Source organism: Rattus norvegicus, chromosome X, assembly GCF_036323735.1.
Source record: "Rattus norvegicus strain BN/NHsdMcwi chromosome X, GRCr8, whole genome shotgun sequence".
In the NCBI taxonomy this organism is placed as follows: Eukaryota; Metazoa; Chordata; class Mammalia; order Rodentia; family Muridae; genus Rattus; species Rattus norvegicus.
The window spans coordinates 72,306,276-72,330,507 of record NC_086039.1 but is presented as its reverse complement, the minus strand read 5'-3'; the positions used below and the strand labels follow the sequence as shown (position 1 = coordinate 72,330,507).

The 24,232-nt window shown below is 39.3% G+C and overlaps 2 non-coding genes across 2 annotated transcripts; one reads left to right on the top strand and one right to left on the bottom strand.

The window, feature by feature from the left end:
• Positions 1–3,644: 3,644 nt before the first annotated feature.
• LOC120099468 (small nucleolar RNA SNORA48) lies at positions 3,645–3,788 on the top strand. Its single transcript, XR_005498642.1, has one exon. It is a non-coding gene; the product is annotated as a small nucleolar RNA SNORA48 (small nucleolar RNA).
• A 10,039-nt stretch (positions 3,789–13,827) lies between these two features.
• On the bottom strand, positions 13,828–13,967 carry LOC120099471 (small nucleolar RNA SNORA48). The gene has a single exon (XR_005498644.1). It is a non-coding gene; the product is annotated as a small nucleolar RNA SNORA48 (small nucleolar RNA).
• Between the last annotated feature and the right edge of the window lie 10,265 nt (positions 13,968–24,232).

Here is a 24,232-nt window from a genome sequence, read left to right as displayed (position 1 = left end):
GCATTTGGATGGTAGTCTTTAGGTTCTAAAAGATACCAGGATGGCCCCATGGATATGTGAGAAGACTCTGGGAGGCTGTGAGATAGTATCATTCCCTCAGTACTTGCCAGAGATGCAAAGCAATCTGTGAACTGGAGGAACTGTGTGGCAATTCTTATCAGTATGGGGAAAGATAATAGTGATTCTAAGCAGAATTGTTTAAAGATCAGGAAAAGCTTGATAGCAATCTGTGTAAATCCAAAACAAACAAACAACCCCCATCCCAAGATTTGGCAGTTAAACAAGTGGACTTACAAAAGAGTTCTCAACTGACAATTTCAGCTGTACCTTGTGTGGCTTTTCTTGTTTGCACAAATCTCCTTCCTAAAAACAACTGATCTATAGTACAAACAGTTTTTCTTCGTATATTAAAAGATAGTTTGAAATAGCAAATTGTTTCATAAATGAAAAAGTGTTTCTAGGTCCTGGTCCATTGTTGGTAATTAGTAATTCATCAGTATCAGTTTTCTTAAAACTTGAACTAGTTCAAAATATCCAGACTAGTAGCTCAGTTCGAATCATTACAAAAAAGTTTACTTACTTTTATTTTATGCGTTTATGTTTTTTGGCTGTATGTGTGCCTGGTGCCCAAGGAGGTCAGAAGAAGATATTGGTTATTCTGGGACTGAAGTTACAGGCAGCTGTGAACCACCATGGGGATGCTGGGAAGCAAAGACCACACTATACTACAAAAGCAACAGTGCTCTTAACCACTGGGCCACCTCTCCAGTCTGTTTTGTTTGATTCTTAATTGGCTTGCCAAATTGTTCTTCATCCTTAATTATGATAGTTGCAGACCAAAAAAAAAATTCACACAATGCTGTATGCTCACTTAATGAATACTTGCCACTTTTGCCAAAGTTTGGGGTTTTTGGAAACAATGTCAAAATTTGTAGATATTTGTGATGAAGTGGCACTTGACCATGAAAAGGAACCAATATAACCCTCATTTTTGGATCATGGCTTTAATGACATTAAGTATGAGACTAATATCTATGGATTTTTCTTAAATGTTTTTCTTTTTCCGTTTAGTAAAACCTGACTGTAGGTTATAGTTTTAGCACTCTTATTAAATAGCAATTGCTTTGAGAATGAACAAAAGTAAACACTTTATCAGAATTGTACTGCCCCAAGGAAGGATATTTCTAAATTATGACACTTGGAAAAATTAATTCTGCTTTTCTCCTCTATTTACATAGCATACTAATTTAAATCACAGGTGATATTCTTCTATAAAAGCTATGCTCTTATTTTTGTGTGTAAAATGATAGAGCTATAACTGGAGAGACAGCATGTGATTAATTTTTTTTTTTTTGCCAATTTTTTTTCCAGAGCTGGGGACCGAACCCAGCGCCTTTGCAAGCGCTCTACCACTGAGCTAAATCCCCAACCCATGTGATTAATTTTTAAGTACTCTAGAATTATATAGTACACCCGAGAAGAGAGAAAATAACACATATGTTACACATTGTAGAGGACATGTCTAACTAAGTTTAATGGGAAATTCTCAGACTCACGTTAGTTAAGTATTTGAAATAGCAGTGTCAGATGAGAATTTCATTAATAACTAGCCCATTAAAAACAGGCAGATTTTAATTATATGCAGATTTTATTTGACTTATAGAAGTATCTAGCTTATACTTACTATTTAAATCTTTACATAATGAAATGCAATGATGAGGTATAAGACAAACACATGAAGGGAGCTGGAGAGAGTGTTCTGGGGTTAAGAACATTTGCTGCTAAATCACAGGGACTGGAGTTTGTGGAAAATGCCTGCCATTCTGTAAACACCTGTTTTTTTTTTTTTTTGTTTTGTTTTGTTATTTTGCTTTTTTTTCAGGGGTGGGGGTTATTTTGGTTTTCTTGTTTTTTCAAGATGAGGTTTCTCTGTGCAGTCTTGGCTTTCCTGGAACTTACTCTGTAGACTAGGCTAGATTCAAACTCACAGAAGTCTGCCTGACTCTGTCTCCTGAGTGCTGGGACTAAAGGCTTGTGCCACAAGCACCCAGTGTAAACACCTGTAAATCCATCTCCAATGCCCTCTTCTGGCCCTGTCTATGTACAGGCATGCACACTAGCACACAGGTGAGCATACACTCACACAGACACATTCATACCCATACATAAATAAAAGGAATCTTAAGAAAGACAAAGATTGGCTGGGAGTGAGGTAGTGCTAGAGCAAGGGATGGCTCAATGTTTAAGAGCACTGACTGCTCTTCTAGAAGACCAGGGTTCAGTTCCCAGCAACCACAGTTCATCACTGTTAGTTAACTCCACTTCCAGTCGGATCTGGTGCCCTCTTCTGGCGTCTACAGGCACCAGACACACCTATTCTAAAGACATGTATGCAGGCAAAATACTCAGACACATAAAATATAAATAAATAAAATATCAAAGAAAATGAAATCCACAGACCAAAGATCACTACTGGTTAAAGCATTTATTGTAGACAGGTCTAGAAATGACCACTTCCCAACTAAATATCCATACTCTCTTAACATGTAAGAAAAGTAGAATTTTTTTCAATAAATTTTACCAGTAGCTGTTTCTATCACATTAATAGATGATCTTTACCTTTCCTGGAATAAAACTGTAATAACTATAGCTCTTTTTATTTCAATTTCTCAGCTCAGCATCTAAAATTACAACAAAAGTAGAGGCTGGCTAATTAAGATACATCTGAATAAAAGGGTTATTTTTGTTGTAGCTCTTCCCACAGCAGATTGCTTTACAAATTTTTAAGTGAACCTACATACGAAAAGTTAATGTGATCATGGCATTGCCATACATGTGTTTTTATACTTTGTTTTTATTGATTCTCCTCCATATGTGCCTCCCACACTCCCTGACTCTCCTTAGTCTCTAACCTCTTTCTTGGTGTCAACATCTGGTTTTATCTCACATATATTTCATTATCATATATTTCTCTTTTTTTGTTTTTTTTCCTCCCTCTCTTAAGGCTGCTTCCTCTCCTTTCACAGTCTCTTTTCTACTCTTTTTTTTTTTTGGAGCTGGGGACTGAACCCAGGGCCTTGAGCTTGCTAGGCAAGCACTCTACCACTCAGCTAAATCCCCAACCCCTCTTTTCTACTCTTAAACACACAAACAGACAGACACACACACACACACACATGCACACCCCAGAGAGAGATAAAGAGACAGAGACAAAAGAGACAGAGAAACAGGTATTCTGTATATGAGAGAAACATTCAGTATTTGTGTTTCTACATGTGACTTAATTTTGTTTGCATAATGTTCTCTAGTTCAATCCATTTTGCTGAAAATGTCATGATTTGAATTTTTTTCAATGATGATTGAATCCCATTTAAACCACATTTTTCCATCCATTCATGTGTTGATGTCCATCTAGGCTGATTACATTTCCTAGCTATTGTGAAGAGAGCAGCAATGAATACGAATGTGGAACTATCTATGGTAGGCTGTAGAGTTGTTTGTGGACATACCCAGGAGTAATATAGCTGACTCATGTGCGAATCCTATCTTTAGGAGTTTTTTTCCCCAGAGAATATCACACTGTCTTTCATAGTAGCTGCTTATATTTCTACCAACATAGAAATGTTGCATAGAAATGCATAAGGACCCCCTGGCAGTGGGCAAAGAGACACCTTGTTAATGGTGTTGTTCTTATATCAGTCAGGGGCAGAGCAGATGGCAGTCCTTTGTTCATCCTAGCTTGATGCCTGGCTTGGTGGCCAAAGCTGTTTCATGCCTAGGGCACAGCCGTGGAAAAAAAGAAAAAAAAGGAAAAAGAAGAAAAAAAGTAAAAGAAAAAAAATGCATAAGGGTTCCTTTCCCCCTGTGTCTTTGCCAGCATGTGTTATCATTTCTTTTCTTTTTCTTCCTCCTTTTCCTCTTCCTCTTCTTTCTCCACCTTGTTTTTGAGTGGGAGAGACTTGATGCTACTCAAAAGCCTTTAGGAAGGGCTAGAGAAATGGCTCAGAGGTTAAGAGCACTGACTGCTCTTCCAGAGGTCCTGAGTTCAATTCCCAGCAACCACATGGTGGTTCACAACCATCTGTAATGGGATCTGATGCCCTCTTCTGGTGTATCTGAAGACAGCTACAGTGCACTCATATTTAATAAATGAATAAATCTAAAAAAAAAAGCCTTTAGGAAAAGAGCAGCTAAGAGTGGAAGACAAATGATCAAATACAATGAGCAGCAAGAGTTTCTCCCCTCCCTATCTATCTATCTATCTATCTATCTATCTATCTATCTATCTATCTATCTATATACTACTTTTGTAGTATTGAAGTAATCCTGGGCCTCATGTATGCTAGGCAAGCTCTTTACCACCAGGCTACAACCTCAGCCCCTTGTCATTTGTTTTCTTGCTTACAGCCATTTTGACTGGGATGTGAGAGCCAAGAATGTTAAAAATTTTCAAATATTTATTGGGTAATTGTATTTCTTTTGATAATTATCTAACATCGGGTTGCTTTTAAAGTCAAATTAAAATATGCTTCCCATTTAGACTCATTGTTATACATATATGCGTGTGTGTATATGTATATATGTATATATATTATATATATTATATATATTATATATATATACGTGTGCGTGTGCGTGCGTGTGTGTATCTGTATATATGTACATATATATATGTGTGTGTGTGTGTGTGTGTATGTGTGTATCCTATGTATCACATTTGTTTTAATCTTTTATCCCCTTGTCTTGAAACATAACACATATTGATTATATCATTGAATTTAAGCATATTAATATATATTACTTCAGAACAGTTAATTTCTGAGATGAAAGGAGATGTGTCAATATCAGACTAAATCCTCTTTTTGAGAAAGAATTAGTGCATGTTTCATTGTATTTTAAGTTAAGTATTTATTATTAAGTATTTTAAAGTGATCTAATTACCCGAGATGAGCACCAATGACAGACCAAAGTTCAATTTCACTGGAACCCAGTTTTGTGAAACCAAGGACTTTATTGGGCTTTCTTATGGAGATTAGTATGGTGATCTCATGGAAGCTGTGTTGTGGGGTTCAGACCTTAGTTAACCCTTGACTTCCTGTGTAGAGAGCTCCCTAGAGCACCTGCAGCTTGGGAAGGAAGTAAATAGCTGGAATGCCACCTGAATGTCAATAGCTCCATTACCATTACCTTGGCATCTTGTTTATACTCAGAGTAAAAAACACTATGCATACATACAAATGAGTAGAATGTTTTTCTGAGAAATTTTCCTTCCATAGCATGGACTAAAGTCATTCTGCTGAAGACTTAATTTGCTGGAAAGTCTGATTCTCAATGAGTAGAAGGAAATTGCTTCTAACAGGTTCAAACTAGGTTTCTGATTATTCTTCCAGCATTAGTTGAATCTTACTGCATTAGTTACGAAAGAGTGGATGTTGTAAGTATTAAGGAAGGCTGGCTGAAACTTTATACCAAATGTTCTTTTTTTTTTTAAAGAAGCATTTATTTATGTTATGTATATGAGTACCCTGTAGCTGTCTTCAGACACACCAGAAGAGGGCATCAGATCTCATTACAGATGGTTGTGAGCCACCATGTGGTTGCTGGGAATTGAACTCTCCAGCACCCTATAGTGAGTGTGCTTAATCACAAATATGTTTGTGGGCCTGGACAGCTGGCTCAGTGGTTAAGAGCACTTTGTGCTCTTTTTCTTCTTAGAGAATACTTTTCTAAGAAGAGAGGACTTGGACTTGGTTTTTTGCACCCACACTGGTCAGTGATGACTTCCTGACATTCTGTAACTCCTGTTCCAACAATTCTGTCCCCATAGACACATATGCACACATACATATAATTAAAAAAATAATTCTTGGGGACTGGAGAGATGGCTCAGAGATTAAGAGCACTGAGGTCTTGAGTTCAATTCCCAGCAACTAGATGGTGACTCATAACCATCTATAATGAGAACTGGTGCCCTTTTTTGGCCTGCAGACATACATGCAGGCAGAAGGCTGTATACATAATAAGTAAATAAATCTTCTAAAAAATTCTTTAAAAAAAGTGTGCACTGCATGAGTTCAGTTCCTAGAATCCATTTCAGGAGGAAACAAATTATAGTTATTATAGAGACTATTACAGAAGTTCCTCTAAAATTCAAAAATAACTATGATATATCATCTGGCTATCCTACCTCTGGATACCTATGCCAAAGGAATGGGATTAGTATGTCAAAATGATAGATGCATTCAAGTTTATTTCAATGCTTCATAACAGCTAAAATAGTAATTCAACTTAAGTGTCCATTAATGGATTAATAAATTACACACACCTCTAAGGACATATACAATGAATATCTATAATAGATAATCATTCAACTATAAATAACAATGTATTTTTTTTTGCAGAAAATGTATAGAACAAATGGCATGTCATTAGCTGAAATAGGTTACAAGTACCAAGTGTTCTTTATTTTACTTTTATTTTTTTAAAGAGTTATTCATTTCATGTATGTGAGTATGTGAGTATACTGTAGTTGTCTTCAGACACACCAGAAGAGGACATCAGATCTCATTACAGATGGTTGTGAGCCACCATGTGGTTGCTGGGATTTGAACTCAGGACCTCTGGAAAAGCAGTCAGTGCTCTTAACCACTGAGCCATCTCGTCAGTCCCAAGTGTTCTTTCTTATATATGGAAGACAAAATGTCAACGTAAATGCAGAATAGTATTATTAGAGGTTGGAAAGTATGGAGAGAAAAGATAGGCAAAGACTGCCTGGATTTGATCATAGATTGTCTTTTGTGTCAAAATATCTCGCTGAAAGTTACTAATAAGTGAACTTAACATGTATTAAGTATAAAAGTAAAAATCTAAGGTATATTCAGGAAGACAAATGTTTCCTTAACATACTGATTTTGTGTTCTTTGATTATATACCCAGTAGCAGGATTGTTGGATCATATGGTGGTTTTGTTTTTATTTTTTTGTAGAAGGAACTTTAATAATGTTTTAATAATGGTTGTGTTTATGTTCATGTGAACAGCATGCAAAGGTAATCTTCCACATTCTTGGTTTATTTGTTCTCTTTTGTCTTTCTGATAGTGGGCTTCCTAAGAAGTGAGGGGATATTTCAGTGGCTGTCACTTTTAGCTTCTTGATGAAAAATGACGTGGACTACCTTTTGTACAGTTGTTAATTTATTTGTGTGTCATCTTTGATTAACATATATTCAAGTTCTTTTACCACTTACAAATCACACTTTTTTCTATTGAATTGTTTCTGTTTTTCCTATAATAGCTGTATTCCCAGGTAGAGGTAGAGATTAACTCTTCATTCTGTTGGTTGTTCCTTTTCTATGCAGAAATCACATTTTTTTTCAAACAAATACAAAACAATATTAATAAGCTCCAAAATCTACCACCATCATCAGTTTAGTAAGCTCTTTCCTACTCAGCTCTCAAGGTGGAGGGATTTTAAGACATTTGCCAGAGACAGGGTTCGGTGTCTGTTGGTTTAGATTTAGGAGGATCTGGCATTCATTTGTTTTTGTTTTTACTCCCCAGCAACCGACAACATCTATTGAGATTAATGCAGCTTCTGCACTATCTGTAAAATGGTGTTCTCCATTACATTTTGTTGATGTAAGAAGGCTTTGTTGACCATCAAGGCCCTCCTGGTGGGAAGAAGGTACATTCTCCACTGTGATGTCACTTCATTACCCTGCCCCTCTTATTTCCCTCATTTAATCAATCTGAAGGTGACTCTCTTACCCATGTTCTCTAAAGGTATTCAAGACTAGCTTTTTTTTTTTTTTTTTTTTTTTTTTTTTTTTTTTTTTAGAATGCTGATACTGTTTTTCTCCCTGGGAATTATGAGGTCTAAGAAAAGAGCTTCCTACTTTGTCTAGGGTTTTGAGGTCTTATCTGTCATATTGGAGCAACAGACTCTTTTAACATTTCACATGGCTTTGATATGCAGCAGGGTTCCTCCTCAGCCTTCCTTTCTTCAAGGGTTATATTGCAAGGAAAGGTGAGGATTTTCGCAGCAAATAAAAGGGCTATCCTAGACTTTATTGTTTTGGGGGGATAAAACCTGTTAGAAGGGAGGTGTTTATGACCCATTGGTTACACTGGAATAAACCTTACTGGTTCCTTTCTCTCATCAATTTAGGTCTGGCCTCCGGTTGATGTATAATTGAGGAAGGTCTCATAATCTTTCCAGGAGACTTGGATTCTCTTCTTTTTATCTGAAGAGCACTGAAGGGAGGGAGGATGGGTTGCTGGGGAATAAGCTTCTTAGATCAGTGAGAGAAAGAGCTGGAATACAAAATAGCAATGCTATATCTATTGTTTGCCACAGTCCTCACAGTTTCATCACTGTGCTTTACTGAGGTGGAGGAGAAGGGTTGAAGCTGATGGAGTATGTTCGTGCAAGTGCATTTTTGAAACTTCCCTGAACAATTTTTTTTGCTTTAGAATGCATGCAAATGTCACTAAAATTGAAAGACAACATTAGAGGTTCAAGAGAAAGTTCAGGATTTTTTAATTAAAAAACAAAACCAAACCAACCAATCAACCATACAAAAACAATACCTTTTTTTTCCTTAGCTCAAAAGTTTAGGGACTGGGAACCAAAGAGGAAATACCCCAGTCCCATATGCTAAATAAATAGTTTCTATATTCAGGACAAGAAAACCTTGACAACTCAGTGAGGTAACTTAAAACTGCAGAGACTCACCTATCAATGGCTTGGGGTGGGAAGGAAGGGGAAGGAGAAGGAAGTGATAGTCCATTGTAGAATTTTGGTTTATTTGCTTTCTTTTCCTTACTTTTATTACTTTGAGCACCTTTTAAAAATTTGTATATATGCATATATATATACATATATATGTATTTGTGTGTGTTTAAACTTTATTATAGAAATATTATAAATAAAATGTCACACACTGAAATTAGCCAGACTAGAAGACTCAACGAACATCTGTACAGTTAGAACAGCCATTTCAAACTGAAGCCACAGTTTCACATTGAATTATATATTTTCAATGTTGAATATATTTTATGTGCCTATTTACAACCCAAACAGTAAAAACAACCATGACAGAATTAGAACTAGAAAAACAATTAGCTTTATGGTCCCCTTCATAACTCTTGTTCATTACCTACATTCAGTCTTTCCTCATCTCATAATATTTAGCCTTTCTTGTTCACTTTTTCTTCATGTTATTCTCTACCCACATGCACATTTGTTATGTATATATTATTGGTTAGATTCTGAATATAAGGGAGAATATGTGGGATTTCTTTCTGAGATTTTGTGACTTTGCATAATATAAATTCTAACTCTATTCATTTTCTTGCAAATTTTGTGAGCACATCTTTATTCTTTTTTAACCTTTTTTCATTATTTCTGCATTTGTAGCACTGCTCAGTTCTTTATGTTTCCTACCAGCCCTTCAAGAGATATTCAGCCTAAGTATTGACAATGAGCTGAAGTCAGTTTTCTTACATATAAAACAAGGCTGTTGAATCTCAAGGAAGAATGGATTCTCAAGGGAGAATCTGTGTTTCTAAGTTCAGTGTTCTCTAAATGAAGAAAATGAGAAATCAGTGTGAATAAAATATGTAAAAATGCAAATATAACGATTCCTTTAAATATATGGTTGAAATGGGATAACAATGGTTACAGTTCGACAAAAGATTTTTATTTATTTTTTACTTTTATTAGTTAAGGAAAGATGACTTAACTACTTATTACTCTATGGCCTTTTGAGAAGTAGGGCAATAAAACATTACTTGCCATCAGAGAATTAGCAAGTGATTAATGTGGGAGATGGGAGTTAACAGCAGTCTTTAAATATGTAGAGATTTATCAAAATAGCATCAGCAAAAATTAAAGTTGAGTCTTCAATAGAACAATCTCAAAAGGACTGGGGAAGTGTTTATGTTTCCCCCCCATTACTGCTCGCTATGTCTGCTATTAAATACACTTTTCCCTTTTTCAAATACATAAAGAGAGAAGATGTACTTGACTGGGTAATTTATCTTTTGTTTGCTTGTTTTTGAGACAGGCTTTCACTATGTAGTCCTGGCTGCCCTGTAATTCACTCTGTAGACCAGGCTGGCCTCGAAGTCAGAAACCTACCGTCCTCTGTTTTCTCAGTGCTGGGACTAAAAGTATATGGTACTACTCCTAGCTTAGGCTGAGTAATTTATATGAAGGGGTGGGACTTATGGGAATGGACCCAGGGTTTGGCCCATACTTGGCAAATAATCACTTAGCAACGTCTTTAGCCCCTGCACCATGTTGTAGAATAAGTGTTTAGGCGCTCCTATATTTGATAGAACATTGGAGGAATTTCAAAAGTCTATATTCCTCGCATCACAGTAGTCCAACTGAATCAGAATCCCTGGTATTAAAAAACAAACAGGGGTTGGGGATTTGGCTCAGTGGTAGAGCGCTTACCTAGGAAGCGCAAGGTCCTGGGTTCGGTCCCCAACCCCGAAAAAAAAAAAAGAAAAAAAAAAAGAAAAAACAAACAGCTAGGTTTGGAGAGGTGGCTCAGTGGTTAAGTGCTTTCAGAGGTCCTGAGTTCAATTCCCAGCAACCACATGGTGGCTCACAACCATTTGTAATAAGATGTGATGCCCTCTTCTGGTGTGTCTGAGGACAGCTAGTGTGCTTATATAAATTGAATAAATAAAAATTTTTAAAAATGCTAGCATAACCAATCCAGGGCTTGCTATGCTTATATCCCTGCAGTCTTTCTGTCACATAGGATAACCATCAGATGAATGACTGAAAAATATGTCTCCTACTTCTGTGCTGATAAAGGTTTGGGTTTTTTTTTTTTGTTTGTTTGTTTGGAAATGTTTCTTGTGAAACACACTTAATCAGGAAGCGTGTACTTCATCTGAAAAACCTATGCCATCCACAGCAATACCAGGAAGATAACTCCTTAGATTATTCCCTTGCAGCAGAAACCCTGGGAATCATTTTCATACAGCTAAAGATTCTAGGATAAATGCTTCTAGGAGCAATGTTCTGAGCAACAACCTTGTAGTTCAGTTTCTGGGAAGAATTTTCCAGAATCACTATTTTCAAGAACAGTATCCCATAATCAAAACTCCAAGACAGAGGTTCTCCCCACCCCATCTTTATTAAATTGGGTATTTCTTATTTACATTTCAATTGTTTTTTTTTATTAACTTGAGTATTTCTTATTTACATTTCAAATGTTATTCCCTTTCCCGGTTTACGGGCCAACATCCCCCTAGCCCCTCCCTCTCCCCTTCTATATCGGTGCTCCCCTCCTCATCCTCTCCCCATTGCCGTCCTCCCCCCAACAATCACGTTCACTGGGGGTTCAGTCTTGGCAGGACCAAGGTCTCCCCCTTCCACTGGTGATCTTACTAGGCTATTCATTGCTACCTATGAGGTTGGAGCCCAGGGTCAGTCCATGTATAGTCTTTGGGTAGTGGCTTAGTCCCTGGAAGCTCTGGTTGGTTGGCATTGTTGTTCATATGGGGTCTCGAGCCCCTTCAAGCTCTTTCGGTCCTTTCTCTGAATCCTTCAGCGGGGGTCCCGTTCTCAGTTCAGTGGTTTGCTGCTGGCATTCGCCTATGTATTTGCCATATTCTGGCTGTGTCTCTCAGGAGAGAGCTACATTCGGTTCTTGTCAGCCTGCACTTCTTTGCTTCATCCATCTTTTCTAGTTTGGTGGCTGTATATGTATGGGCCACATGTGGGGCAGGCTCTGAATGGGCAGTCCTTCTGCCTCTGTTCTAAATTTTGTCTCCCTATTCCCTGCCAAGGGTGTTCTTGTTCCCCTTTTAAAGAAGGAGTGAAGCATCTGCATTTTGGTCATCCTTCTTGAGTTTCATGTGTTCTGTGCATCTAGGGTAATTCGAACATTTGGGCTAATATCCACTTATCAATGAGTGCATACCATGTGTGTTTTTCTGTGATTGGGTTACCTCACTCAGGATGATATTTTCCAGTCCCCTCCATTTGCCTATGAATTTCATAAAGTCATTGTTTTTGATAGCTGAGTAATATTCCATTGTGTAGATGTACCACATTTTCTGTATCCATTCCTCTGTTGAAGGGCATCTGGGTTCTTTCCAGCTTTTGGCTATTATAAATAAGGCTGCTGTGAACATGTGAGCATGTGTCTTTGTTACATGTTGGGGAATCATTTGGGGTATATGCCCAAGAGAGGTATAGCTGGGTCCTCAGGTAGTGCAATGTCCAATTTTCTGAGGAACCTCCAGACTGATTTCCAGAATGGTTGTACCAGTCTGCAATCCCACCAACAATGGAGGAGTGTTCCTCTTTCTCCACATCCTGGCCAGCATCTGCTGTCACCTGAGTTTTTGATCTTAACGATTCTGATTGGTGTGAGGTGAAATCTCAGGGTTGTTTCGATTTGCATTTCCTTTATGACCAAGGATGTTGAACATTTCTTTAGGTGCTTCTCAGCCATTTGATATTCCTCAGCTGAGAATTCTTTGTTTAGCTTTGTACCCCATTATTAATAGGGTTATTTGTCTCCCTGCAGTCTAGCTCTGTGAGTTCTTTGTTTATTTTGGATATAAGCCATCTATCAGTTGTAGGATCGGGAAAGATCTTTTCCCAATCTGTTGCCTGCTGTTTTGTCCTAACAACAGTGTCCTTTGCCTTACAGAAGCTTTGAGATCCCATTTGTCGATTCTTGGTCTTAAAGCATAAACCATTGGTGTTTTGTTTAGAAAATTTTCTTCAGTGCTCATGTAGTTGAGATTCTTCCCCACTTTTTCTTCTATTAGTTTGAGTGTGTCTGGTTTTATGTGGAGGTCCTTGATCCACTTGGACTTAAGCTTTGTACAGGGTGATAAGCATGGATCGATCTGCATTCTTCTACATGTTGCCCTCCAGTTGAGCCAGCACCATTTGCTGAAAATGCTATCTTTTTTCCATTGGATGGTTTTGGCTCCTTCGTCAAAAATCAAGTTCTTATCATACAGATCTTTCACTTGCTTGGTTAAAGTCACACCGAGGTATTTTATATTATTTCTGACTATTGTGAAGGGTGTCATTTCCCTAATTTCTCAGCTCGTTTCTCTTTTGTGTAGAGGAAGGCTACTGATTTAGTTGAGTTAATTTTATACCCAGCCACTTTGCTGAAGGTATTTATCAGGTTTAGTGGTTCTCTGGTGGAACTTTTGGGATCACTTAAATATACTATCATGTCATCTGCAAATAGAGATCTTCCTGCCTCTGCCTCTTGAGTGCTGGGATTAAGGTGTGTACCACCAGGTTTATTTTTATCAAAAAAGTCACCATCTGAAGACATAAGTACAAATCAGAAAACAATACAGTTCAGAATTAAAAAAAAAACTTTCATTGATTCTTTGAGTTTCCCATCCTGCACCCCAGTCCTACTTATCTCCCTGTCCCCTTGTATCCACCCTTCACCCTTGCAACCTCCCTTTGCCTTTCACCATGACCCCAGGTGGCATGGCTGGCCACTCAGAACAGGCTACTCCTCTCTAATACAAGTCTCCAGTTCCATCTCTCTTCAGAGTGCTCAAGCTTCTCCAATTCTCTTTCTCTACCTTTTGACCACCACACGCACCTTATGGTAGTTCCTGTTGCAGGCTGGCCACACAGCTGGCAGCTCCTGGTCAACATCTTCCTTCCATGCAGCATGGTGTGGTGGCTGGCAGGTGTCTGTGGCCCATCTGTGCCAAGCACTGGAAGGCAGGTCTGTGGGTGGCATGGTGGTCCATAGGTCTCTCTGTCTGTCTGTCTTCCCCCTCCTGTGCTGCACTACCTGGATTTGATTTGATTTGTATGAGTCCTGGGCATAAAACAGCTTAGGCCACCAAGCCAGGCATCAAGCTAGGACAAAGGACTGCAATCTGCTCTGCCCCTGGCTGATAAAAGAGCAACACAACCATTAAGGTGTCTCTTTGCTCATTGCCAGGGGCTCAGGAACGATTTTTAATTGTAGTTGTGAACGCATCAGGGCATAACTCTGCTATTTTAGTTTGTTTTATATTATTCTATTTCTTCCTCCTGCCTTCATGCTGTTTTGGATATTTGATACAGAATTTCTCTGTGTAGCCCTGGTTTTCCTGGATCTTGCTCTGTAGACCAGGGTGGCCTCCAACTCAAGAGATCCATCTGCCTCTGCCTCCCAAGTGTGGGATTAGTGTGAAGCCCCTCTGCCCTGCTAATTCCTATCGATGATCTTTATTGCATTGTATGAATATACAATGTAATGCTTTTAATTTTTTGATGGATTTTCTCCAGATTTCAGCTATTAATGACAAATCTTCTCTAAAATTCCTATAAATTCTTTTTTTAATGGGAAGATGTATTCATGTCTCTTGAGACTATCTATATACAGGACTGGAATTGTAGAGTATTTATGTTGAAATTTCCTAGATAACAAAACAGCTGTCCAAGACAAGCTACTTATGTTTCTGTCGCCAATGTACATCTTGTTCCATATACTTGCCACGATTGACGATTCTCACATTTTTTTTATTAACTTGAGTATTTCTTATTTACATTTCAAATGTTATTCCCTTTCCTGGTTTCCCGGCCAACATCCCCCTAACCCCTCCCCCTCCTCTTCTTTATGGGTGTTCCCCTCCCCATCCTCCCCCCATTACCGCCCTCCCCCCAACAATCACGTTCACTGGGGGTTCAGTCTTAGCAGGACCCAGGGCTTCCCCTTCCACTGGTGCTATTACTAGGCTATTCATTGCTACCTATGAGGTCAGAGTCCAGGGTCAGTCCATGTATAGTCTTTAGGTAGTGGCTTAGTCCCTGGAAGCTCTGGTTGGCTGGCATTGTTGTTCATATGGGGTCTCTAGCCCTTTCAAGCTCTTCCAGTTCTTTCTCTGATTCCTTCAACGGGGGTCCTATTCTCAGTTCAGTGGTTTGCTGCTGGCATTCGCCTCTGTATTTGCTGTATTCTGGCTGTGTCTCTCAGGAGCGATCTACATCCGGCTCCTGTCGGCCTGCACTTCTTTGCTTCATCCATCTTGTCTAATTGGGTGGCTGTATATGTATGGGCCACATGTGGGACAGGCTGTGAATGGGTGTTCCTTCTGTGTCTGTTTTAATCTTTGCCTCCCTATTCCCTGCCAAGGTATTCTTGTTCCCCTTTTAAAGAAGGAGTGAAGCATTCGCATTTTGATCATCCGTCTTGAGTTTCATGTGTTCTGGATTCTCACATTTTTATACAATCATACATTCGCAATACTATTTGGATATGAATTTTCTCCACACCTAAAGTTGCTTTATATATTTTCACATGTTTATTGACAACTTGTAGATTTTTCTTCCAAAGGGCCTATTCTAGGTTTTGTTTTTTTGTTTTTGTTTTTGGTTTTTTGTTTTGTTTTTTTTTTTTTTTTTTGCCCATTCGAACAGAGTTACTGTTTCTGTCCTTCACAGCGTACCTTCATAGCTACATTTCTGTCATCAGTCTCACGTCATCATGTACATGATGACTTAGGTGTAATTGAATATGGTATTCTCTTCCCATGGTGTACCTACTTTGGAGTCCACACTAACAGAATCATTAACACTAGAATTTCAATCTGTGTATTTAAGGCAGTATAGACTGCCTTTGATCGCCTCACCCATGTGGTGGCAGTGGGACCAAGTAGGGAGCTGGACTTCCATTCTCACTCTGCATCAGTAAAGCAAATAGGTAGTGAGGGGCAGGGCCAGCCAGTACTTTGCTATTCCTACTGAATTCAGGGAGTGCCAAAGAGGAACTGAGAGTCTATTAGCATGAGATGATCTTGAGGTGCTACTAGCCAATACACGGATTTCTCAACTTCTGGTGTTAGCAAGGACCAGAGAAATGTGCAACTCACACCTCCTATAGGGGTAACCTGTACTATGAGTTAGAACTCTACAACTATGTAGATGGTATACGTGCATTTTGGCAAGAAACTGAATTTACATCCTACCAACAGCAACAAGATAGCATTAGGTAGCAAGGTGCTTTCCCACAGCAGGTGGGACAAAGTAGAGCTAGTTAGCATTCTCCTTCCCCTCCAATGTTGATGGGGCCTAAGGGGAGAACAGCATACAGCCTGGCCCAGTGGTAATGAGGTGTCAAAGAGGTGTCTACAGGGCAGGCCAGAGGAGTGTGAGTGGGACCTCTGGATACCCAATTGTTGTTGTAAAAATATATAAAATAGAAAAGAGTATAGTTGTCTTTTACCCCGCTAGGTCCGCACTGCGGTGTCCCAAGATATCTGCTAGATATCTGGGCGGAAACACATCCCAGCTGCACACTTTCCTACACTCAAACCCTCACATAAAAGAACACACAACACAATAATCTTAGATCCAATTGATAAGATATAAATGCCCACTTAAACATACAAAGCCCGGTACCATCCATCCCTAGGAACATTAATAACAACCTGTAAATACACAGAGCAGAATATTAACATCACCTGCCATGGCTTCTCACCCTCTCCTCTCTCCTGTTACTCTTTTCTATTTTATATATTTTTACAACAAGACCCAATAGCACCCAACTCCTGTCCTCACCTAGCAACAATGTAGTTAAGGGAGGTGGCATCAGGTGCTCTTCCACAGACCTAATTTCAATAAAAGCTAGGTGGAAGCTGGGATTCACCACCTCCATCCCACAAAGAAGCAGCCTAAATGAAACTTTCCCTCCCAGGAAGCGGTGCTGGTCAGAGGAATTTCGTTGCCAGGATACAGGGGTCACACCTGGAACTGGAAAATTCCCAGGAAAAGTATTGAGTCTTAGGTCAATTGACAACCTGAAGCCTCTCATTCCAATTTGTGTTCCAGCTACAACCAGCATGGAACATGGCAAAGTGACAAGTTACGTCAAACCTTATTTAAAGTTAGATAGATGATTTTTTTAAAAAATTTGTCTGCATTTGGGGGAACTTTTTGTCTTAAGATATGGCATTGTTTTGTTAGAAATAAGCACTTAAAAAAATACCCTCTGGTGCCACGTTACTTACTTGTGCTCAACCATCCGTAGTTGCGTATTTTATTTATTTTTTTGTTATTTTGAGATTGTAATATATATATAATTTCTTCCTTTCCTCCCTACAAACTTTCCCATGTACATTTTCCCACTCCTTTAACTTCATGGTCCTTTCCCCATTGTTCTTACATGCATATATGCATTGCATTGTGTTTCTAATGTTTAAATTAATATTTTTGTATTGAGTTTCAGTACATCCTGATTCAATAGTATAAATATATCATGACTTTAAAATGTTAAATCTACATATGACCCTTTTCCATTATGTTATGTTACCATGAGAGATTGGTTAAAATTCAGTATTGTACACAGCTATTACATTTTAAAATTACTAGGTCTGTGTGAGTTGTGATTATCAAACTTAATATGGTGCATATGTGTATGTATGTATGTATGTATGTATGTATTCATGTGCATGTTCCTGTGCATGTGTATGTGTGGAGGCCAGAGGACATTCTCAGGTATCTTTCTTGATGTGTTGCTCACATCCTTTGGAGACAGGGTCTCTTACTGGACTGGAATTTGTAGAGTAAACTAGGTAGCTGGCCAATGAACCCCAGGGATGCCTGTTTCTCTGCCTTCCAATGTTGAAATGATATGTGCGCATGACCATGCCAAGCTTTTAATTTTTTTTTTTTTTGTTCTTTTTTTTTTTTTTTTTTTTCCGGAGCTGGGGACCGAACCCAGGGCCTTGCGCTTCCTAGGCAAGCGCTCTACCACTGAGCTAAATCCCCAACCCCTTAATTTTTTTTAAATATGTGGTCTGGTGAGAATTTTTGTCCTCATTCTTGCATGACAAGCATTTTACTGATTGAGATTTCTTACCAGGCCCCAGAATATCTTACTATGTATGCATGTATTTATTTGCAGCCTGGGACTGAAGTGTTCTGCCACCAAGGTACATGCTGCTGTCTATTTGTATTTTTAGATAGCATTTCACTAAGGTCCCCAAAACTTGAACTGCTCTAACTTCAAACTTGAGATCTGAACTCGGGACCTCTGGAAGAGCAGAAAGTGTTCTAAACTAATGAGTCATCTCCCCAGCTCCAGAAATCTACCTGCAAAACAAAAAGAACATCAATAAAAGTCAAGTAACTATGGAAATTTAAAAGTGAGTGAAATATCTATTTGGAGAATTTTACTACCTGGAAAATTAAAGTACGCCATGTTCTGCTTTTCTTTGGACACAAGTGACAGTGCTATATTGCCTAGCTTCAAAGACTCGTTAGCAAATACCACTGCAAGTGGCAGCACACATACATAGCCCTGCGATTTTAGAATACTGAAAGTAAAACCAGACAAAGCTCACTAATTCATGTAAGTTGTTAGTTAGTTTTTCAGTGACTTCTGTGGCTTCATCTGTTTTTTTTTTTTAATATAACAGATTCAGTTTAATCCTTGAAAATTTGATTATTATTTAATCCAAATGCCTCTTAAGTCATTTTGGGGGTAACTTCTTATTTAGTTTTGAGTACTCTGTATGCACTTACACCTGCATGCCCTATCTCATTACAGATGGTTCTGAGCTACCATGTGGTTGCCCGGAATTGAACTCAAGACCTTGGCAAGAGCAGACAGTGCTCTTAACTGCTAGGCCATCTCTCCAGCATGGAGGAGTGTATGTGTGTGTGTGTGTGTGTGTGTGTGTGTGTGTGTGTGTGTGTGTGTGTGTAGTAAACTTCTTATAATCATCTCTTTGTTCATGTATTTTACTTACAGTGTTAATTTAATGCTTTATATATTGGAACTTAAATTTTCGAAGAGGATTGATAAAGTTGTGTCATTTAGAATTATTCAAAAGTAGTAAAAGACACCTGGAAATGGCGGTGCACACCTTTAATCCTGGCACTCAGGAGGCAGAAGCAGGCAGATAATTCTCTGTGAGTTCAAGGACAGCCTGGTTTACAAAGAGTTGCAGGACAGCCAGGGCTACATAGTGAGACACTTTCTCAAAACAAACAAACGTAGTAAAGGAAATATTGGAAGCAAGAATTAGTTCTTTGCTGTTTAAGTTTGACTTCCATAAATTCCAGTGAGGTACTGTTCTCGTTTCCTAATTACAACGAAGGATAGGCAACAAGTTTTTGTTTGTGTTTTTGTTAACTACAGAAAAGCTGTGTTTAATAGTAGTGATTAGCCCACTCTGGCAGTGACACTAGCATGGCGTCCAAGCATCACTTAAACATGGCTCTCATGTCAGCCTCTGTTGTGGCCAAACCATCTGGTGTGACCGCAGTACCAATAAACTTGGCTATTGCATCAGAGTTCCAGGAGACAAAACTGGTCTGAAACTCGGCCTGACCACTTGGCTAGGCGAGCTGCTGCCTATACTCTACTAGGCTGGAGGCGGACACAGGCCTAATTTGATCCCTGCACAGGATCAGTTAGAGAAATGAGAACCTTGGTGCGAGTTTTCAACCTCCTAACAAATTGTACAAAGCTGCCACCTGGTGGCCTGAAGTGGTCCTACCAGTACTGGAATTAAAGGGATACAGTTAAAAATCTTGGTGAGTGTGTGTGTGTGTGTGTGTGTGTGTGTGTGTGTGTGTGTGTAGGTGAATTCATGCACACACAAACAAGATGTGGATGTCAAATGCCTTACCCTATCATCTATATTATTTTAGGAGATAGAGACTTTCCTTGAATCTGGGGCCCACCAATTGGCTAGACCAGCTAGCCAGCAAGCTCTTGGGATTTCCTGTCTTTACCTCCAGTGCTGGGATTACACATGTGCACTGCTATTCTTAGCTTTTTTTTTTTTGGTTCTTTTTTTCGGAGCTGGGGACCGAACCCAGGGCCTTGCGCTTCCTAGGCAAGCGCTCTATCACTGAGCTAAATCCCCAACCCCTATTCTTAGCTTTTTAAGACATTTATTTGATGTGTCTTGGTGTTTTGCCTGCATGTGTGAGTGTTGGATTTCTTGGAACTGGAGACTGGTACTTTAATCCGTTGATCTCATAGGATGCAGGGGTTATTTCAATGTTCTCATATCTATTGAGACTTGCTTTATGACTGAGTATGTGGTCAATTTTGGAGAAAGTTCCATTATGATGCTTAGAAGAAGGTCTATTCTTTTGTGTTTGGGTGAAATAGTCTATAGCTATGTGTTAGGATCATTTGGTTGATAAGGTCTGTTAGCTCCAATATTTCTATGCTTAGATTTTGGCTAGATGACCTATCTGTTGGTAGAGTGGGGGTATTGAAGTTTCCCAATATCAATGTGTGAGGGTCAATGTGTGACTTCAGGTTTACTATTTTTTTTTAATAAACATGGGTGCTCTTGTATTTGAGGAATAGATATTAAGAACTGAAAAGTCTTGCGGGTAGATTTTTCCTTTAATAAGTATGAAGTGTTCTTTTCTGTGTCTTTTGATTAATTTTGTTTTGAGATCTATGTTGTTCAATATTAGAAAGGCTACAGCTTGCTTCTTTGGTCCATTTGCTTTGAAAATTTTTTTAACTCTCTACTCTGAGATAATGTCTATCTTTGATTTTGATATATATTCTTGTATGAAGCAGAAAGATAGATCCTGTTTTTGCATCGATTGTTTGTGTTTTTATTAGGGAATTGGGTCCACTAATTGAGAGATATCAGTGACCAATGATTGTTAATTCCTGCTTTTGTTTTTGTTGTTGGTGGATGTGTTTGTGAGTGTATCAGTGTGTGCTTCCCTTATTTTGGATTTGCTGGTGTGAGATTATTTATTTTCTGTGTTTTCATGGGTATAGTTAACCTCCTTGGGTTGGAGTTTCCCTTCTAGTAGCTTCTGTAGGGCTGGACTTGGGATTGATATTGTTTAAATTTGAACTTATCATGGAATATCTTGCATCTGTAGTTTCTTAGAGTCTGCAAGACATCTGTCTAGCTCTTCTGGCTTTTAGAGTCACCACTGAGGTACCAAGTGTCGTTCTAATAGTTCTGCCTTTATATGTTACTTGCTCTTTTTCCCATGAAGCTTTAAATATTCTTTTTCTGTATGTTTAGTGTTTTGATTATTATGTAGCAGGGACACTTCCTTTTCTGGGCTACTCTATTTGGTATTTTGTATGCTTCTTGCACCTTGATAGGCACCTCGATCTTTAGGTTAAGTAATTTTTCTTCTATGATTTTGTTGATAATATTTTCTGTGCCTTAGACCTGGATTTTCCCCCCTTTCTCTATTCCTATTAGATTAGGTCTTTTCATAGTGTTCCAGATTTTCTGGATGTTTTGTGCTAAGATTAGTTTAGATTCTTTGACCCAAGTACCTATCTCTCCTGAGATACTCTCTTCTATATCTTTGATTCTGTTGGTGACAATTGCATCTAAGGTTTCTTTTCCATTTCCTAATTTTTTAAGAAAGATCAATTTGTTATGTATACAGCATTCTGCCTTCATGCTTGCCTGCAGGCCAGAAGAATATAAATGATTGTGAGCCACTGTGTGGTTGCTGGGGATTGAACTCGGGACCTCTAGAAGAACAGTCAGCACTCTTAATAGGCCCCATTTTCTAAATTTTTAATTACTAGATTTCTCTCGCTTTGGGTTTTATTGCTTCTATTTCCACTTCCAGATCTTGAACCATTTTACTCATTTCCTCCCACTATTTATTAGCGTTTTCAAATTTTTCTTTAAGGATTTATTTATCTCCTCTTTAAGAACCTCTGTCATATTTATGAGGGTTATTTTGAGGTCTTTATTTTGTGCTTTAACTATGTTGCAATATCAGAGCCTACTGTCGTAGGACTGCTGGACCCTAATGTAGACACATTGTCCTGGCTGTTCTTGGTTGTGTTTTTATGCTGGCATCTAGGCATCTGGGTTTGGGATGATTGCAATTCTAGGTGCTGATATCTGGTCTTTGTTGGGTGGACATTTTATTCCTTTTGTTGTTGTTGTTGTTGTTGTTGTTGTTGTTGTTGTTGTTGCTGTTGCCCTCTTTAATATTTAGGAGAGTGTGGTTGGTGTAGGTTTTCTAGTAGAAAATTCTCCTGGGATCTGTGTGGCTATTGACTGTTTGTAAGATGTGTTTCTAGGTACAAGATGCGGACACTTGGGAATGGGGATGAACTAGAAGGGGGAACTGAGGGGAGTCAATAGGAGGGAGGAAAACAGAGTGTTCCACCAATATCTGCTTAGTCTCTTAGAAAATGGGTTTGAGGGGTTGGGGATTTAGCTCAGTGGTAGAGCGCTTGCCTAGCAAGCGCACAAGCGCAAGGCCCTGGGTTCGGTCCCCAGCTCCGGAAAAAAAAAAAAAAGAAAAAAAAAAAGAAAATGGGTTTGAGAAAGAGGAGAGGCCACAGCAGGTGGTCTACCTCAGAGCTCCGGATGAGACTGAGGCATTAGATAAGGAGGAATGGATCAGGAAGTAAGATTTGTAGTTAGTGTACTGGCTTTCCTGGTTGTTGTGTGATTCCTTTTATAACCACTGAAGGATAGTCCCAGGCACACTGGTAATTGCTCTGGTAGCTTACACATAGATATGGGTAAGTGCCAGTACTCGGCAAACTAAGGTCTCCTGATTTTGAGTTGTTGGGAATGTCATTTATCAGGCATGGGTTGGAGGGGTCACACTAGAATGAGATTGTGACAAGTTTATTCCAAGCAATCATACTTTTTTATATTTTTGTCAGAAACAGAATTCAATGGGGGTTGCCACAATCAATACACTTACAGTTGCTAGGATACATACAATGACATTTGTAAGTGTTACAGGATATACAAGATTAATATCTAAGACCAATTGTCCTGTCAAAGTAGCGTATGTTTTGTTGACTTCTAGGGAACACCGAGAAACAGAAGCAGCCTGAATGCCTCACTGTCTGTGGGACTCTAACCTGAAACGTCTATGATGCATGCCTCTAAAGGCAGCTAGGCCAGGCCAACTCCATGATTCCCTGCAGTTTCCCACTTTTTATTTTTTTAATTTCAGAGTTTGCAAATCATTCTTCAAAATACATATGGAGTAGCAAATTAATCTTTTTTAAATTTTTATTTATTTATTTTTACACTCCAGATTTTATTCCCCTCCCTGTCCACCCCGCCCCCACTGTTCCACAACCCATACCTCCTCCCCACCCCCTAGTCTCCACAAAGATGTCCCTACCCACCCTACCAGACTTCTAAACTTCCCGGGGCCTCCTGTCTCTTGAGGGTCAGGTGCATCTTCTGTGACTGAACCCAGACCCAGGAGTCCTCTGCTGTATATGTGTTGGGGGCCTCATCTCAGCTGGTGTCTGCTGCCTGGTTGGTAGCTCAGTGTCTGAGAGATCTTGGGGGTCCCGGTTAATTTAGACTGTTGGTCCTCCAACAGGGTCACCCTCCTCCTCAGCTTCCACCAGCTTTCCCTAGTTCAACCACAGGGGTCAGCAGCTTCTGTTAATTGGTCAGGTGCACATAATCTGCATCTGACTCTTTCAGCTGCTTGTTGGGTTTTTGGAGGGCAGTCATGATAGGTCCCTTTTTGTGAATGCCCCATAGCCTCAGTAATGGTGTCAGACCTTGGGACCTCCCCTTGAGCTGGGTCACACTTTGGGCCTGTCGCTGGACCTTCTTTTCCTCAGGCTCTTCTCCATTTCCATCCCTTCAATTCTTTCAGACAGGAACAATTATGGGTCAGGGTTTTGACTGTGGGATAGCAACCCCATCCCTCACTTGATGCCCTGTCTTTCTGTTGGAGGTGGGCTCAACAAGTTCCCTCTCCCCACTGTAGGGCCTTTCATCTAGGGTTCCCCCTTTGAGTCCTGAGAATCTCTCACTTCCCAGGTCTCTGGTACATTCTAGAGCGTCCTCCCAACCTCCTTCTTCCCAAGGTCACTGTTTCCATTCATTCTGCAAGCCCTCGGTGCTTCAGTCCTTTTCTTCCACCCAATACCAGATCATGTTCCTCTCTCCCCCAACTCCCGTCCCCTTTCCCTCCCCTGTTCCTCCCTCCCTCCCCGTTGTGGTTGCTTTCTTCTCCCTCCCAAGTGGGACTGAGGCATCCTTACTTGGGCCCTTTGACTTGTTGAATTTTTTGAGTTCTGTGGACTGTATCTTGGGTATTCTGTACTTTTTTTTTTGGCTAATATCCATTTATTAGTGTGAACATACCGTGCATGTCCTTTTGGGTCTGAGTTACCTTACTCAGGATGATATTTTCTAGTTCCATCCATTTGCCTGAGAAAACTCAAGATGTCCTTGTTCTTAATAGCTGAGTAGTATTCCATTGTGTAA